The sequence below is a fragment of the Myotis myotis genome, unplaced genomic scaffold, assembly GCF_014108235.1.
Source record: "Myotis myotis isolate mMyoMyo1 unplaced genomic scaffold, mMyoMyo1.p scaffold_m19_p_12, whole genome shotgun sequence".
NCBI classification, from domain to species: Eukaryota; Metazoa; Chordata; class Mammalia; order Chiroptera; family Vespertilionidae; genus Myotis; species Myotis myotis.
Genome location: NW_023416316.1, coordinates 18,570,546 through 18,590,262, shown reverse-complemented (window position 1 = coordinate 18,590,262; position 19,717 = coordinate 18,570,546). Strand labels below are relative to the sequence as shown.

Here is a 19,717-nt window from a genome sequence, read left to right as displayed (position 1 = left end):
TTTGCTGTTTAAAAGAACCCCGAGGAAGTGCTGAATTGCCATCTGGTGTTCCTAAATGCAAGAAGGCTCTGATGTGCCTTACCGAGGATATACTAGTACAGGTATTGGATAAGTGTTGTCCTGGCATGACTTACCGTGCTGTGGCCTGAGTTCAGTGTTGAAGAATTCATGGTATCTATTAAATAAGGTGTCCTTAAACAGAAATATTCATGAAACAAGGTTATGTAATGATCAGTTAATAAAATATGCTGTGACCAGACGCTCTTAGGAGCTATGGTTCAGTATTCTCTAATTCAATGTTCACAGATCTTGTAGACAATAACTACCATGAATAATGAAAACTATTTAGACCTGGGTTTGAATCTTGAGCACTAACCCATTAACAGCAGTGGTGGTCTGGTGAGTGACTGTCCCTCTGAGTCTTCGACTCCTAATCTGTACATTGGTAATGGTGGTACCTGGCCTCATAGTTGTGAGATGATTAATGTAACAAAATGCTTAGGATAGCGCCTGAGCCATAGAGGGTAGACTACAGATAAGCGTTCCTCTTTCCTTTCACTTATTCATATACATACTAGTATTTGCAATCTACAAAGCAAATACATTTTTCTTTCTTGTGATAGAAAAGCCTTTCTCCACATCCTTCTCAGAACTCTGAAACAGCCTGACTGTCCTGGTCCATTCTCCTACTGATGGACACTGAGCTCACAGAAAATTTCGAATTATACCATGAACAACATTTTTTGTTGTTGCTAATATAACTTTTCCTCCTTCCAAAGGAGTTTATTTCTTTACAATAAGCTCCCAGGAGTGGAGTTACTAATGCAATGGGTATGAACAATTGTATGGCCCTGAGAGTAGGTTTCGATAATAGTGATAAGAAGATACCTCTTGGCAGAGGCTCAGTTGGGTGTGTGTATGGGACTTAGAGGTTTGCCATGTGACCCACCCTTCCTCCTGTGGCTTCCAACTTCTCAGAGTATCATACCCGGGAGAAGCCTTAGTGATCATCTCATCATATCAAAGCTGGAAATTGAGGCCAGAGGAAAGAAGTGAGCTGTCCAAGATGATATGGTCAGTCAGTGCCAGTTAAGAGTGGACCCCTGGTTCACTGGCTCTCAGACCAGTGTTCTTCCCACCACTCCTTGGCCAAGATGAGTAACATGTTCTTACCAGGTATAGTAATACTGCTTCCTCAGGCTTTCAGGATCCATCGGCTCAAGGAAAGGAAATATGATAGAGCTTGTTTTCTACTGAGAAACTTACACATGCTATGCTGTTTATTCCTTCCCTTTTAACTGCTGTGTTGAGATCGTGACAAGCAGGATAAAGAGGAATCTCTGTTCTCAAGAATAGAGTTTAATATCAGAAAGACCAAAGGCGATTCCATAGCCCACGAGCAGATCTCTGTCCCTGCACCTCTCACTTAAACTCTTCTTACTTAACTGTTCCCTGTAAGAGGGACAAAGACTGCAACTTCTCCCACAAGACTGTGAGGCAAATACTGAGCAGTGTTTTTCTGATAGGAAGATAGTAGATAGATGCATACAATCCAACACACAATAATTAATGGTTCCTAGAGAATGATCGGCCTTGAGGAGTCACCTGCTCTATTACTACAATGTTCAAACCACTGTAGAATTCAGCTGTCTGCTCTGCCTTGAAAAGTTCCTGATGGTGTCAAAGTAGAAGTAGAACAGTTCAAGTTGTATATGGAACTTTTTTTTTATTTCAGAAAAGACAGTTCTTATTCAATTCCAAACAAGAGAAAGAATTCCCAGTCTCCATGCTAGGCCAACAGAGACATTGATCCGCAGGCTGACAATGAGTAAAAGAAGTTTCTCAGAAATGTGTATCTCACTTACAATCTTGGGTTGGGATGAGATGGCCTAATCTGCCATCAGAAGGATTGTATTGACATAGGAATAGACTTCCTACTTTTTCTCTATAGAAGTTAGCAGCCTCTGTTTTGTCCAAGATTGTCTATTGTTGGAAGGAAGGAAGGAAGGAAGGAAGGAAGGAAGGAAGGAAGGAAGGAAGGAAGGAAGGAAGGAAGGGAGGAAGGAAGGAAGGCAAAGGAAGAACGTAGGGAGGAAGGGAAGTAGGGAGGGAAGAGAGTAAAGAGAGAAGAAAAGAAGGAACATCCTTTGAGTTCCACTGGAAATTTCTCATATATGAGAAAATATACATTGACCATAAAAAGAAATGCATGTCCTATTTCCTTAATATTTAGTAAAAAAAATGTTTTCTATTAACCAAAGCCTTCTTTTCTTTCCATTTGGATATGACTAACTGTCTTTTATTCCAATTAGAAACTGTCATGTATGTCTTGGATAAAGGGTCAACTTCTCCATGAAGCCCATTCTGATTTTTCCATAAAGATACTGGTCTACTCTAATGTAAGTACAAGAATATCAACCAAGATTTTAGCTGTTTAATTAGAATCCACCAGCAACTACGTATCTAGTATCCACTGCATATTTAGTCCTGTGCTAGTGGTGACAGGCAATGGGAGATGTACAAATAAGTCCATCCTAGATCCTGCTCTTGAGAATGCGAGAAGGGGATGGACAGGCAAACAAAAATAAAATTTCATATTTTGGGATATAGCAAGAGTAGAAAGAAATCTACGGTACAGACATAATACAATGAGGAACAGAATTAGCAGGGGAATGGAAGTGATCACAGAAGACTCCTCTGAGGATCTGACTGCTGACGTATGAATTTTGAAGATTAATTAAGAATACTTCAGATGAATATCACGGAGAGGAAAAGACATGGTAGTCAATTTAAACTTCACTGTAAAGACCTTGAAATGTCACCCGTGAGGGGGAGCACAGGAACATGATATTGGAGGGTAGATGGAGGCCAGATTTTGAGAACTCTCTCAGTGCTTTATGGAAGGTAGAATGAAGGGGGCAGGTACCAGAGATCAGAACATCCTGTAAGTAAGAAGAGGTCTTTGCCTCATGGAGTAGAAGTGAGGAAGGGAGAGCAGGGGAAGCCATGTCAGGCACCTGACCACAGAAAACTGCCCCAAAGTGGAAATTTCATATGGCAGATCAATATGTCTTAGGAGATAACAGGAAATTCCTGAGCCTTGTGACAAACTGCAGGGTGGTCCTAGATATCCACATCTGCCCCCTGAGCTTTCCCTGCTTAACTGATTCACAATCTTACAAAGAGAAGGAAAGCAGACATTGTTCACAGGTTTTCTCTGGGCCCAGTGGACATATAGCTTCCTGTCTGGAAAGAGGTGTTAGCAGAAATCAGCCCAGGCTGAGTCTCACTGCAAGGCAAGTGCCAAGGTGAGACCTCGTGGTCACCAAAGACTCTAAGTTGGCAGCTGTCAATTAGAAGGTGGCTCTGCCTTCTAATATTGAGGAGCCAGGCATGTGGGCTTCTCCTCTAGGCTCTTAGTCTAAAAGCTAGAGGAAGCTGGACACATCATGCTTGCCTGATGGGTTCCCTGGAGGAAAAAGATGATGACACCACAGTAGCATCCAAGGCTGTGTGGGAAAGATTCCACTTGATCCTCAGCTGGCTAATTTAGCCAATTCTGTGTACCCTCCTGAAAATGTACCCACAGGGGAAAAGTGAAAAAGGACAAGTCCACAAACAAGGGAACAGACACCAAATATATGAGGAAGGATGCAGCTCCTATGACACATATATATTCCCCGCTCTTTCTTCCCATTAGTTCTATCAAAAGTATCCCTAAAGAGGGACCAAGCAGGCAATCCCATTCATAGCCCTGAATCAAAGTGACTGAGGCCTTATAAGACTAGGGTAACCTCACTGACTGCTGAATTCTGTCCTAAAAGTTCAGAAGGGGATACGGATAATGTGACTTGGGTAAACAATAAGGTAAACAAATAATGAGGGTTAGAAACCATCATCTAGGTGTGCAGCATGGAATATACTGGGAGCATTGTTAATGTTTTTTATTAGACTAATCTTTGAAAGAGCATGCCTCGTTATTTTAATTTTAATTATTGTAACTCACGTCACTGGATTCTTGTTATACCAGCCCTGCTACTCAGAAACATTTACAAGAATCAGCAATTCTTTTACTTGAAGGTCCACAGATTACACTAAAAAAGGTCCAATAGCTTCTGTTAATCACTTATTTTGAACAAGACATGAATGGAGATAAACATGGAAGTGAAATATCATAGGAAGCTTCAAATTTTGATGTAAAGGACAGATTTATCACCACATGAAAGCACAATGAGTAATTACCAGGTGGTTGAAATGACAATTAACTCCATCCTTAATAATTATAATTTGACAGACAATAAATCAAGATGGCAGCCATCTGTAAATAAACACCCACAGAGCTGGCTTAATAGTATTGCACAATAGCTTAATCTCATAAAACTAGCAAACGAGTTCTGACTAGTGAGCAAGTAAATCTCCCAAAGACCAGAGAGAAGCAAATTTTTGGGTCACCATGTTCCTGCATTTGTCAGCTGGACACAATTGAGGGCCCAGTGTTGTTTTGCTTTGTTTTTATTTGACTTTTTTTTCTAGGACAATTATTGTTATTTTCCGCAAAACATTGGCTCATTTTAAAATATGGGATTGTGACTTTTTGATTCAAATGAAACTGTTTTCTCAAATAGCTCTACCCCAGGGCCTTGTGTGCTTCTTAAAATGTTAGCCTTGACCGCAGACCAACACCTACAGAGTTTACTGCCCCTCTTTCTTGAAGACCTCTCCTCTCTTATCTTCCATTATGTTCCCATACTTCTATTTTTCAGGATTCTTTCCTGGATTTGATCATTTGAAGGAGTTAATATCAACACCAACCACAACCTATATTATTTGTTACCTTCTGCTAATTGATTAACACATTTTATTAGTTAATCTTCTTAACAGCCCTCTGAAATGAAGGGGTTTTTTTGTGTTTTTTTTTTTACAATTACCTGTGAGAATAAGGAGGCCAAGAATTATCCAGTCGCTTCCCCACAGTCATAAAGCTGGTAAGTGAAAGATTTTTAACTCTAGCCTGTAATCCCAGTCATTTGCTCTCAACTCTGCCACTTTAATCTGCATAGTGTCTAATTATTATTTTTCCCGTTTTATGTTGGTCTTTTTTTTAATCTCACTAATATCTTTTCCTTCGTTCATTTTAGCTACTCCCACACATCTGTCACCTCGCTGCTAAGGATCCCCGAATCTATCTTTAACCCACATCTGCCTCTTGAGTACCAGATCCCTGCAGCAACATACTGCCATAGTCCCCACCTGGATTCATTCTTGTATTCAGCAAATACCCACTGAGCAACTTGTGGTCAAGCACTGTTCTAGGGACAGGGGACAGAGGGGAATGATACAGGAATCAGTGCCATCATGCAATGTATACTATAGGTTCAAGGGGGATGGAGACAAACAATAGATAAAATATAAAAGTAAAATAGAGAGTATGATAGACAGTCATATGTGCTAAAGAAAAGAAATGCAGAGAAGTGGGGGAGAGATTGGGAGATCAGAGGTAAAAGGGAGCCACCAGTGTAGATAGGGTAACTAGAGGAGACATCACTGAGTGGATAACTTTGGAGGGCAGATCTGAAGGAGATGAAGGAGATGATTAGGTGGGCACCTGAGGAAAAATCATTCTAGGCAAGGGAACAGTTGCTGGAAAGTCTCAGAGGCAGAAAGATACCAGGCATGTCTGAGGAACACTAAGAAGTCCAGTGTGGCAGAGTGGTGACAGAGAGGGCTGGACTAGAAGAAGTCTGAGTAGCAATGGGGACAAGGGCTGAGAGGGTTGAGTCATGCGTTGCACTGGACATGCATTACATTTTACTCGGAGCAAGAAGGGATGTGCTTGGGAGGCTATGGACATCATGATTTGCCTTCTTTTTAAGAGAACCACTCTTGGCTACTGTGTTAAAAATGGGCCAAAGGAAGGCAAGGTGGGAAGCAGGGGAGGCAGTTTAGGACAGTATTTCAACACAGACAGACTTCTTTTAATTGTGCTTTGCTTTATTGTGCTTCACAGATGTTATGTTTTTCACAAGTTGAAGGCCCTCCACCAGCAAAAAATGACAACCCACTTTATTGTGATGCTTGCTCTACTTCGGTGGTCTTGAATCCCAGTATCTCTGAGTGTGCCTGTAATCCCATGAAAGATGGTGGTTTTAATGAGAGTGGTAGCCACAAAGATGATGAGAAATGGTCATAAGCTAGATAGATATATTTTGGGGGGAAAAATAAGGCAGCAGAACTTGATGAAGCATCAAATTTAGAATGTAAGAGAGAGACAGCATGTCAGGATTCTAAAGAACATAATTGCCGTTTGCTCAGAAGTGAAAATTTGCCAGGAAATAGTCTGGAGGTGGGATTGGGAACAAGATTAGGAGTTTAGTAATGAACATTTCCAGATGACTTTTGAATATGTGTGTGTACAAAACAGATACTTAATATTTCCTATTCAACACACACACACACACACACACACACACATTTATTCTCCTGTATATCCCTCATCTCCATTAACAATATCAGTGTTCCATCCAGGCATTCATGACAGATTGAAGGGCCCTTTTTGATGCTCCCCTCTCCCTCACTCCCACATTTAAGCATCCCCTAGTTCATCCCTCTCAGGACTAGACAAGTTCTCATTTCATGGATACACCTTGTTTTCCTGTTCCAATGCACACATCCTTCCCTCATTCTAGGTGATCCAACCAGTCACATTCTACCCTACCCTGCTTGGCCAATATCAACTTATTCTTCAAGATACAACTGAGATATCTCTTCTTTGAAAACTTCTTTGAATCCATCAGTAAAATTAGCTGCTCACTTACTCCTCTCACCCAATTATTACTTTTTCATTAGGCCAACAGAATATTTTCTACTTGCAGATGCTGGTACTTGCAGTATGTCATGCATATGGGAATGAAGAGAGATGAGTTCAGAGGAGGAAAAAGTACTGAGTTCATAAAGACCTTGAATGTCACAAGGGTGTTGTACTTAGTCCTGAAGTTGATAGGGAATGATGGCACTGCTTGAAGGTGAAGGGCCTGGTTTAATTTAAGTCTTCAGGGATTCACTCCAGTGGCCATTGAAGGCTGAGCTAAAGGATACAGTAAGTCAGGCAAGATTTGATGAGCTCCTGAATAAGGTAGAGATGATGGTGATGGAGAGGTGAAAGACATGTGACTTTTCCAAACTGGATTCCATGGGGCTTGGGGATAATAACATTTATTGAGCCATTTATCAGGCACAGTTTTAAGAACTCCTCCTGAATTAATTAATTTAATTCTATCAACCTCTCATGAGGGATATGGTATTCTTATCCATTGTACACAGAAGTTAAACTAAGACATAGATAGATGTCCAAGTTGCCCAAGTCACATAGCAATTAAGTAATGAATTAACAGCTCCAGGATTCATGCCCTTCTCCCCTGCCCTATATCTTCTACAACATAGTGGATTAATACAAAACTGTATTAGCTGCATGAGAACATTTTCCTAACCCATATCAATCCAAACTGAATGTCTACTTCAATATTTTTGCAAAATCATCCTTCCAAAATATACCATTCATGAACAGTCCATACTATAAGATGTGTTTGTATGAATGCTTAACCACTATGTGATGTTTTTCCTAGTCTTTTTTTCTCCCTCAGTCAAATGAGAAACATCTCGCATATGGAAGCATTTCCACACTGCAAGTTATGCTGAAGGGGAATATTATACAATTTTCAAACACTGTCAAATGAAATATAAATATGCATTAGAAAAATGCTACATGGAGACAAAAATATCTTTGTATTGATGACTCATTCAGTCAATCTTTTTTTTTTTATTATTCAACAAACATTAAAACAGGCACCCACTTTAGGGCAGGGGTAGTGGTTAACTGTAAGAAATAGAGAAATGAATAAGACTTACCCCTTATCATGAGGAAACTCACAGCCTTGTCACTTGATTTTAGATGGCTATATCTGGATGAAGGTATTACAACTGACTCTGTGCAACCATCATAAAGATAAACAGATCTCTGTATTTTAATTCAGATAGAACTATGGTCTCTAGCCCAGCTCCACTTTTTACTAACTGCAGATTTCCACCTATCTCTCTGAGCCTCAGTTCCCTCAACTGAAAATAAGAACAACTTTACAGGATGGATATGAGAATTAGGGATTATGTCCTGCACACAAATGCTAGTTTGAACCAATGAATAGTTAAATAACCATTCAACTGTTATGGCTTCTTATTTTTCTATCACGGGAACCCTTCCCAAGGGTCCAATCAAAATTCACAAGTAACCAAACATTCCCATGTTCCCAAACTAGCAAGAAACAACAACAATACAAAGCCTCGTTGGTGGCTTCAATTTGGAAGGAGACTGCCCTATCTGGAACTGAATTGGCCGAGATCTTACAAAAGTAGCTGATGCCTTTTCAAAAGGTAACGTACACCAGGAGAAAGGAGACGCATTTTGGGTATCTGCCTGTGTACAGGGAATGACACTTGCTAAAGAAATGGTCCCCCGGGAACAGTTCCCTAAGAACCAGTGTCCCTGTGAATGTGGTAAAATTGGCATTCGCCTGAGGATGTCCCATGAAGTTTTCTTCAGAAAAGTGACGCCAGAAAAATGGGTGGTTCTCTCCTGACAAGGGGACCCCAATAAACAAGTTTCCAGGAATAACACAGTCCTGCCCATGGCTCCAGCTATGAGTCAACAGGGGACTCTCAGCAAGAACCCAGTAAGAGAAAAATGGTCAAACTGGTTCTCCAACCTCCACATGGCAGTCATCTCACCATATAAGGGATAACGGAAGGAGGGCTAACTGGAGGAAATCAACAAATCCATTTCATGTGTCAAGCACCGTGTCTGGCTTTTTCCCTTGGTCAACTTGTTTAATATTCACAATCACTCAATTAGGTAAATCATTGTTATTTCCTATTATTATTGTTATTATTATTGGAAGTTATTACTATTTCCATTTTACTGGATGAAGAAACTGAAACTCAGAAAGGGTAAGATGGAACTCTCCTGAAGCTGTCCAGAAAAGATCCAAGATCTTACCATTAGTAGGTGGAATTTGAATCCAGATCTTTCTGACATCAAAATCTAGGTTTATTCTGTTGCACTACTCTGCTTTGCAGAGTAACATATGAAATCAGTTAGCATAAGCTACCCCAAGATAAGTCTCTGCACTTCTCTGTCTGTCATGGATCCCCAGGAGGCTGACCTCAATGATGAGTATTCCCAGACTCCCTCACCCACTGCCTTCTGGCTGGGGTTAGACAATGGGCAGCACCAGCAAGTAGCCAGAGGATGGAAGGAGAGAGAGTTGGGGGCATTTCCGCCAAGCCTTTGTACTGAGCTGCTGCATTCCTACAGCGACTGGTCCTGTTAGGACAGTCCTCTTCCTGGGCCCCAACCTCCAAGTTCTACTCCTGGCCCCTTCTGCCTGAGGCAGCAAAACTTTCCTGACATTGACAATTCCTAGGTGCCTCTCCATCCATTGGTGGTTCCCTTAACCATGCCCATGTCTCTTAAATACGTGCTTCACAATATTATATTCAGAGGAACCCTTTTGAGTATGCCATTTTGATTCCTGCTAAGACTCTGATGATATATATTAAATTTAAAACTATTATATATTTAATTCCACTATAGTTTAGATTCTTAAATTGGTCTTTGAATATCTTGTAAATAGCATCACTTGCATTTTACGGAAATGAATCAGCTGAAACTGCAGGGAACACATGTCATTTAGATTTGATGAGCTCGCTGGAGTGACAATAAACTCCCTACTTGTTATTGGCAGCTACTGTGGTGAATGAAACTTCCCAGTCACACTTGGAATGTGATGTTTTTCCATGAAGCTATGCTTGCAAAGATGAAATCTGAAGAATATGTGAGCATACTTTAAAGACCCTGCCAAGAAGTCTCTAGAATGTATGCACAACAGAGCTAAAGGCATTTGTGATTCCACTCTAGCCGGTTTGGCTCAGTGGATAGAGCTTTGGCCTGGGGACCGAAGGATGCTGAGTCAAGGGCACATGCCAGGGTTTCGGGCTTGATCCCCAGTAGGGGTCGTGCAGGAGGCAGCCGATCAATGATTCTCTCTCATCATTGATGTTTCTAACTCTCTCTCCCTCTCTCTTCCTCTCTCTAAAGTCAATAAAAATATATTTTTGAAAAAGGGCCACATGCCCTGCCAGTGGGCCTTGGTGATTGAGCGTCAACCTATGAATGGGAGGGGTGTGGAGGTGCAGAAGGGGGATCATGGTTCAATTTCCCAGGGTGGGGCATGCAGAAGGCAGCTTATAAATGGTTCTCTCTTATCATTGCTGTTTCTATCTCTTTCTCCCTCCCTCTTCCTCTTGGAAATCAATAGAAACTTTTTTTTTTAAAGCCACATGGGGACCTGAAGTCATACCTCAGGAGGTCTGCTAGGTGAAGGATGATACTCTGTTACAGCACAAAATGAAGTTGAAATTTTTTTGCTCCTTATCCCTAAAAGTAGGCCCCTCTCCCAAAAGAAAGTGCACTGGGAAACAACTGCTATTTGTCCTGAAAATCATCTGCACACTCGCCTCATTCTCCACCTGAACCTACACGTATGGCCCAACCTTGAGGATAGTTACAGGCTCGGGGAACAGGCTGTTTCTCCCTGGGAAGGTTTCAGGAAACAGCTTTGCAGCTGGGATTCTTCCATCCTGTGGTTTGTAGCATTATTGCAAACATGCTATTTCAATTTCTGTGCATCTCCCCTGAAGAAGGTGCTACACGAGAATACATTTGCTCTTTTAAACCCACCTATGAGTCGTTCACTATCTATTGTCCCTCTCTCCCCACTCCATCCCACTAGTTTCCCTGCTCAGCCTTGTAGGACTTGATGTCCATAGTGGAGTACACGGTAGATGCTCAAGTATTTACACAATAAAGGTAAGCACCTCAGGAATCTGTTTATGTTTTAGTCTGTGACAGCTTTTTTTGTGGGGTGGGAAACAGGGCTCTATTAAACATAACCAAGTTTCAATTAGCCTGAGCATAGGATGTGCTCTTCTTTCATCCAGCTCCTAGCTGTGTGGCTTCAGGAACATTACACAATGTCTGGCTTTCCCCATGCACAGACCAGGGATACGAACGCTTGCTTCACTGCGTTGTTGCAATGATTAAACACTATAATCTTTGGGGGGGGGGGAGGGAAGCTAGCACAGTGATGGACACATGAAAGAGCTTTCCTAAAGTCCCGATCATGCCACTCCTTCTGACCGGATGGCATGACCATACCATATGCATAGCAGGAAGAAGGGTAGAGGGCATTACGGGAGGTTCCCGATTGGAGAAAACCTGGATTTAGTGGACAATCTGATTTCACTCTACTCAAAAGCTTGCTAATGTGTCAGACCTTGTTTCTATGCCTCCTTCTCCAGGCTCCCCTGGAGGGCAGGTAGTATTTATTATTAAGCAGTTCACTGGTATCCAGTTACTAGGTATATTTCAGATGACAAGTGTTCTGTTTTATCCAGTCTTTCCACCCTGGATCCTCTCCTAGCTCTGAAGCAGTTGTCATTTTGTCCTTGATAGTGCAATGTCCTAACACCATGTGTGTTTCCAACACCACTGGACTCACTGCATCGTTGTCCTATTCCAGTCGTCATTTATAAACACTGCCTGGGTGCCAAGCCCATGCACAGTGGTAGGGACTGAGGTTGGAGTAATGAATAAGATGTAGTCCTTCAGGCGAAAGAGTTCCTATTCCAGTCAGGAAGACAGGTCAACAGGTAACTTCTCCTGTGCAGTCATGAGGAGGGGATACAGGAGATGCTGAGACCAGGACCAGGATAGGGTGAGGCAAGTGAGAAGACTATATTACAAAATTTAAGGAGGCGCTCACTATAGGTCATGGGACTTGCAGAGTCAGCACTTGCACCACACTGAGAATTAGAACCTCCTTAAATTTTATGCCCAAGGCACCTCACATACCTCCTGTGTCCTGGCCCAGGGAGAAAGAGCCAACTTCTCTCTGTGGAATCTAGAAAAGTTTCCCAGAGTAGACAACTTTGAACTCTAGCCTTTGAGAAGGGACGGGGGTTGCCTGACAGAGGTGGGGTAGGGGTGAGCAAATGAGTACCTGAAGAGGTCAAAGAAAGCAGAGCTCACAGATGCTATAGATGGATGCAGCTGGATTATTGCAAGGTGGAGGTGGCAGTGGGAATGTGGGTGGCAGGACAGGGAGTACAGGGAGTGACCAGGGACAGTTCACAGAAGAACTTAGGAAAGAAACGTGCTGTATATTTAGAAGGACCAAATAATTTATCATTGAACAGGACACACTGAGGGTGAAAAGGATACTATCTATTATTGTCGGGCAGCAAGATTAAACTTGGTTACGTCTGTGTATAACGCACAAGCCTCTGTCTCCTGCCTTCGCCCCAGTGCGGTCTTCTTCCCACCCTTCCAGGTGTGGGATATACCTCACTCCTCTTTTGCATCTGGGCAGACCTTAGTTCTTTTGAGTTCTGAACTATCCTACACTTCTGCACATGAATATATTATTTGAGGGTTAACTTTTGAGCTGGAAAAGAATTGCAGTATTTCTGTGCACGGTAGTGAATAGGCCAAAAATATGAGAAGTTTATTCCACCGAGCATGATGCCAGCCTGCCAGCTCACCTACGTACCATCCTCCAAGGGACCAGGAGATTTCCGACCACGCTTTCCTGACACATGGCTGCTGAGTGCAGTGAGATTCTGGATTTGAGTGAGGTCCTGATGCACAGAAGAAAACTGTTGTGAAAGAGAATACTCATTTACTTAATGATATGTAATATAAGTGAGGTCTTTTTGGACATTATCTCTTACCTTCACAACATTGTGATATAGGTATGATTTTATCTATTTCACTTTTTATTATTAAATACTTAATAATAGAATAGTATAAAAGCACCTATATGTATATCACCTGGGTTTAAGTAACAGAGCTCTTCACTGCATTTTAGTTTATACGTGTAGGCACACGTGCACCGCGCGCGCGCGCACATGCACACACACACACACACACACAATTTCAAAAGTATAACACAGACATTAGGATATTTCTCCCTTAAATACTTTTGTTATACATTCCTAAATGATAAGAGAAATTTCCTCCAAATAGTAATGCCTAATGAAACTAACCATAACCACCATCAATAGTAATTCCCTAACACTATCTACTACAGCTTTCATATTCACATTTTACCAGTTGTACCTTCAAGCTTGCGCCACTCAAGAACACTGTATTGCATTTAGTTATTATGTCTCTTCTCTCAACTCTTTTAAATCTAGAACAGGCCCAGCTCCCTGGGCCTGCTAAAGAGGCCAGGCCGTTTGTTAGGCAGATGTCCACTTTCTGGACTTGTTCTCCTATAGTGCTGTTTCCTCATGAAGTCTATTCCTTTTGTGTCCAATAGCTCGGAGATGGATCTCAAGGTTTGATTATATTCTAGTTAAAAGTCTGTGGCAAAACTACATCATAGGTGAATGACTTTACTTCATATTATATCACTTAGGAAGCATATTATACCTGATCACCCATGAAGGATATTAGTGCTACTGACATCAATTAAATTGACTTTATTGTAGAGAGGAGAACCCTGAAGTTGGGAAGGTTAGTAACGTGCCTAACATATGCAGTTAGCATGAGACTGGGGCAGAATTCAGTGTGTTAACTGTCCATGTGAGTAAGGGAGAGCAGGCTGATGGGCAGATTTTCAAAATACTTGAAGTGGACAGCGAGAACTATATGATGGGGCATAGAGGCAAGCTGCGAGGCACACACATGGAAAGAGAACTGTCTTCAATGGCAGTGGGTGGGATGGAGCTATGAGCTCAAGTCATGACCTGACAAAGCTTAGTGGGAAACTTCCTTTTAAAAGCTTGTATTACAGTCAATTAGGCATCAGAAATAAAGTAAACTTTTTAATGCTCTCTTCTAAACAGATTTGTATTGCAATGTTTGAAAGAAGGCAGTCCAAGACTTGTGTGTTTAAGGCATCATCCTCAACAGTTTATCTGGCATATAAGAGGCAGTTAACAGCTATTTGTTGATTGAAAGAACCTATTAGTGTTGATATCTCATTTTGCTTCAACCCTGACAGCTAATCAATCCCAAGGACCATTGATTCCAGTTCCTCAATATCTCCTGACTCCATCTACTATTCCACATCACTTCTCCAACTGCTATAGGCCAAGCCACCATCTCTCCTAAACATCCTGCAACAGCCTCCCAATTGTTCTACTCTCTTCCACTCTTACCCCTTTCCAATCCATTCCCCACAGGTTTTAAGACTGCAAACTGTATTTAAAATTAGGTTTAAACCTCTCGGTGGTTTCCAATTACAATTAGCATAAAACTGAAGAGCCTTACCTTGTCTTAGGAGGCTCTGCATAATCTGTATCCCCTCTCCTTCCCCAGCTCATCTTTTTCCTCTACATATCTTTGCTATATTGCTCTTACTCCATGGGTCTTTCCTTATTCCTTGAACATGTCAATCTCTCTTGCTTCTGGGCCTTTGCATATGCTGTTCCTTTTGCCTTGTATCCTTTCCTTCCCACACTGCCTTATAGCACAAACATACTATTTCTTCTTGAATAGCACTTTTTCCTTGACTCCCAGATTGAATTAGGTCTCTCTACTATAGCTCTCATTTAATTCCTTACTTTTACTTTGTAGGTCTAATAACGTTTGTGATTAAATAATTGCTTATGTATAGATGCATGTCTTCCTAACTAATTTATGTAAGTCCTAAGCTATAAGGAACCACCACCTAGGTCTCAATCACATTTGTAATCCCCAGCACCTCATGTAGATTTAGCACAAATTTAAAATATGAATGAATGAGTGAATTTAACATGCCATACTTCTAATCACACATCATTCCCAAGACTGGTTAGTACTTTTGGTCCTTGGTCCACCATAGAGTTTTAGTTTCGCAAACCCTTTTTTGTCAGTCAGGATATCTACAACATTAGGGTCTTGGGTGCCCTGAGATTTGGGCTCTAAACGTAGCTACAGAGCAGTTCAGTCCCTTATTCATGTCAATTGCAATGTGATAGGTTCAGTAGTAAAGGACAGAGTAGGAACCAGGAAAGTTCAGAGGCGATATTTCTCCAGCTTTGCTGTAGAGGAAGCAGAGGTGCCAGGGGAGGCTTCCTAATTAAGTAGAGTTGTACAATCACTGGCTGTGGAATTGTTTATGAGTTGGCCGGGGGAATAAGGATAGAAGGAATAGGCATTCCAGGCAGATGAAAAAGCATGTCCAAGACATGGAGGGAAGAGGAGAATGGCATTTTCAGGGCATTGCAAGCAATTTGGTGCGGTTAAAGAGTGAGCAATGGGACCAGAAGCTAGAGAAGTGAGGTCTGGGTCATAAAAGGTCTTTTAGCTGTGCCACATGAAGGAGCTTAAACTTTATGAAAAACACCAAGGGAAGCCAATGAAGGGGGATAGCAAGGAGTTGTAATTAGTGAATATACATTTTAAACAACTGCACAAACTAGGGCTCAAATGAAGAAGAAAGACACACTACAAATTCAATTTGGTAAGTGTATTGAATTCAGTTTGATAATTCTTGACTTTGTCAGGACATGTGTTTTTGTGCTTCTTTTTCAACTTGCCAAATCAAACATGCCTATAGCACTATGTAGAAGTAGCATAATCTGCTACTTAACCCTTTCCCTCTCTGATGCAGGGAAGGCTGAATTAATGCACTGCCTGATTACTTACACATGGACCGGGCCCCTCTTAAGCTGTCCCAGATAGCTGGGTTTTGCTGCTGGTTTTGTAGCTTTTATTTATTTAACCAGAGCTAGAAAACAACCCTCCTAGCACGTGGATGGGTTTCCTTGCAGGAGTCTGAGCTGGCAGTTATTTTAATTAGCAACATATTTTATAAGGGCAGAATCAGAAATGGAAACATGTCAAGGCCTCTTTAGCTATTAAGTTTGGCAGACTCACATCACATGAGTGGGCCTCACATGGTAATCAGCTCTTGACTACCCTCCGTCTCTTCCAAGGAAATGCTGTGAACATATAGTCTCTCCCTGTGTGTGGAGCCCCCTCCCCCCCGCCCCGTCCCCCCACACACACTTTGGGTGTTGGAGGACTTATCAATATCATACACCAAATGCTGAGGATTCAGGAGTCCTCTTGGAGCCAGTTCTGGGAAATCCAGCCTCCTCAAGGTAGGCCTAAAGCCATTCCTCGTTTATCTATGCCCAGATCAATTTCTCTGTTCTGACTTCCTTTCGAGAATCAATCATTCTAGAAATACATCCCAATATACTGTTTATCTCGCTAACATCTACTTTGCATTTGAAAAATGATTTCATCTTTTTATTACCACAGTGCTTTCCCAGAATCCTGGAGATATGCATATATATATTTATGACTTGAGATAAATCAGAGTATATTCATCCCATCTAAAGATGACTGGAACTGTGTATACTTTTCTAATAGAAAGATCTCCTCAGTGAATGAATTAAACTGACAGGGTAGCATCTCTTTTTCCTTATCTGTTTACTTAGTAGCCACTGAACTTCATCCTGTACCAGATATATACTAAGTGCAGGGACGAGGAAGAAACAGGTCCATGACTTAGAGAAACTCTCAATTTAATGAGGGAAAGTGACACATGGACTAGTTTAAAACAAAGTGGTAACAGTGGTGATAAACATGTATACATGTGGTTCTTTGGTTTCCAAGTGACAGAAACAAATCTGAAGTAGCTTAATAAAATAAAGAATATTTTTGGAAGGAGAACAATATTGCATTAAATTCAAAGTCACATTTTGGGAGCAACCCAACTCCCCCACCTAGAATGGGCTGTGAGACTTAGGCACAGCTTCTCTCAGGCTCTCCTTCTATGCGTCTCCTTTATTCTTCCCTCTCTGCTGAATTGCTTTCTCTGCCTCTCCCAGGTTCCTAATATTTAATCATCTAAATTCAAACAAATACCCCAGACTGAAATTAATCTCTTATCACAATTCAGAAAGGCCAGGACAGAGAATCTTATTGCATTAGGCATATATCCCTGGTCCAATCAGCTGTGACCGGTGGCAAACTGTCTGCCACAACTGATAAGTGGCAGGTGTCTGATGCAAACGCCAATCAATATTCTGAAACTCAGCATATATAAATTCTAATTTGCCCTCAAAAGGAACAAAGAACATTTTCCTATTCTGTGTTGTTTCTCTCTCTAATAAGACATTAAATTCAAGAGATACCTTTAACATGATTGGCTGGTTTAGTAGAATTTCTTTGAGGAAAACAATAAATCAATGGGAATCGGTTCAAAAATTGTAAAAGACATAGGGGAGGAGAGAGAGGAAAAGAACTCCTTATATCCTAAAAATCACAATGCACTATCATTTCTCAAATGTATTTAACCTAACACTACTTTGCAGCATGTGTGGTTTTTAGGCCAAAGATGCCAAGACGGTGGCTCACCTGGTGAGGACGCCTTAGCACCAGTTGGCAGAAGCCTATAAAAAGAATGGTATGGTTAGAATTTACTGGAACCCTACTTCCGTAATTCCTGGTTTCAAAACAAGCCCTTGTCCTGCCCCACAAACACCTTCTGAGAGGTATAAAGGCTTTTCAAGGCCATCAACCTGAACCCCTAACTTATTATTTAAAGAGAAAAAACTCTTCCATCCTCGTCCAGGGACACAAATTATTATGATCCGTCAAGATGCCTCAGGAACTGAAGGATTAAAAGCACTCGTTAATCCATTTTGGAGCATATTTGGGTTAAAACAAAAAAGGACAACCTTGACTTTGGGGCACATGGCCTCCAGTTTAATATCTGTTGTCTTGATATAAAAAAACAACAACACGTTTTAAAATACAGACTGCTTTTGCTTTGCTACCCACAGCCAGAACTGCTGGCAGAAATCAAAATCTTCCCAGGAGGTGGATGCAATAAAAAGTAGAGATGATATTGGCTACAAACTTCATCATCCCATTAGGTGGAGTCCACTTTCATTCATTTTCAAGCACTCACGTTAGGTGGAGTCCACCTTCATTCATTTTCAAGCATTCATTAGACCAACATGTGGTTCCCATTGAACCCTTCCTGCCTGTGAGGTTCTGTGGGAAATCCAAGGATAGGCAAACCACAGCCACTAAGCACACATTGCTTCCTGTCTAGAAAGAGGAACAGAGAAGAACACCAATAGCCAAACAGTGAAGCAGAAGGCACTAAACAGGGTACAGAGTGCTGAGCCAGTTTGAAAGAGAAGGCGGCAGGTAAGACCCCTGGCTCTGGAAAATTGAGAAACTGAGGCTTAAACACCAGGCTTGCCATTTCTAGCTCTGTGATCCTGGTCAATTTTTTTTTATTATCTCTGAACTTTAGTATTTTCACCTGCAAAATGAAGATAATAGAATATTCACTTCATAGAGCTGTGGTGTGTAGAAAGTTAGCAAAGATTGGAAAATAACTTATTGTCTTATGGAAGAAATGGCATTTATGCTAAGCCTTAAGAAATGGTTTCTATATTTAAAAAACTATATGAATAATGTATTACAAAGGTAATACATAATAACAATACAAAACTTAGAAATATAATATGTGTTAAAGAAGAAAAGTAAACTCCAATCCCCATTTATAGCTCATTATGGTTCATTCAAAGATAAACACTGTTGAAATTTTGGTAAATTTCTGTCTGGTCTTTTTTCTCCTATATTTTTACATGTATCAAATAGATTATATAGCTGAATTTCCTATATTTTAGTGTCAAATAAAGTAGGTATTTCTTTTATAATTTCTTATTTAAAAAATTATATATTTTTTTTATAATGTTTTTCTGGAATGGGCCTCCTCCATTCCAGCATTTACACACTGTATTTTTTAAAATATATTTCATTGATTTTTTACAAAGAGGAAGGGAAAGAGATAGAGAGTTAGAAACATAGATGAGAGAGAAACATCAATCAGCTGCCTCCTGCACACACCCTACTGGGGATGTGCCCGCAACCAAGGTACATGCCCCTGACCGGAATCGAACCTGGGTCCCCCCAGCCCACAGGCTGATGCTCTATCCACTGAGCAAAACCGGTTAAGGCTGTATTTTTTAAATATATTCTATGTTATAATATATCATCACGTAGGGTTTCCTAAGCTCCCTTTCACCACTCAAGGATAACAGGACAAAATACAGTAATAAGCTATGAATTAAAGTTTAAAAAAAAAAAATAAGAAAAAGGTGCAAACAAGGCAAAAAAAATATTAAAAAGAAAAAAAGTTGCTCACTCATAACTTCACATTTTTGCCTACAGACTATGTGCTATTATGCTGGGCTGCGAGGATTATAAAGCTGAATTAATCCTAAAGAGAAATGCCCTTTCAGTGAACTTAGCCTGAAAGAGGGTGGCTAAAAATTCTTATTAAACTGTATGGCAAAGGGAAAAAGAGAAGAAATCAATGTATATTGAGTTTCTCCCCTGCACTAGGTGGTCAAACACCATTTACCTCTCACGGCAGCCCTGAAACATGGGCTGAGGAGCCCATTTCACATGTGGAAAGACTGAGGGAGGGCAGAAAGGAGACGTGAATTGTCCTAATGAATAGGTAGGGGAACTAGACCTGGACCCAGCCAGCCTCATGGGACTCGTAAAGGCCCAACTGTCACCATCTTGAAATGTTTAATAATTTTATCCCTACATTTGAGTTTAATAAGTGAAGCCTGATAGGAC

At 41.0% G+C, this 19,717-nt stretch overlaps 1 long non-coding RNA gene across 2 annotated transcripts; it reads left to right on the top strand.

Annotated features, from left to right (window-relative positions):
- The first annotated feature begins 976 nt into the window (after positions 1-976).
- On the top strand, positions 977-10,069 carry LOC118667760. 2 transcript variants are annotated; one of them, XR_004971357.1, is made up of 5 exons: positions 977-1,176; positions 2,313-2,399; positions 4,764-4,985; positions 8,310-8,424; positions 9,795-10,069. It is a non-coding gene; the product is annotated as an uncharacterized LOC118667760 (long non-coding RNA). The 2 variants fall into 2 exon arrangements; XR_004971358.1 differs by lacking the exon at positions 8,310-8,424.
- Positions 10,070-19,717: the final 9,648 nt, after the last annotated feature.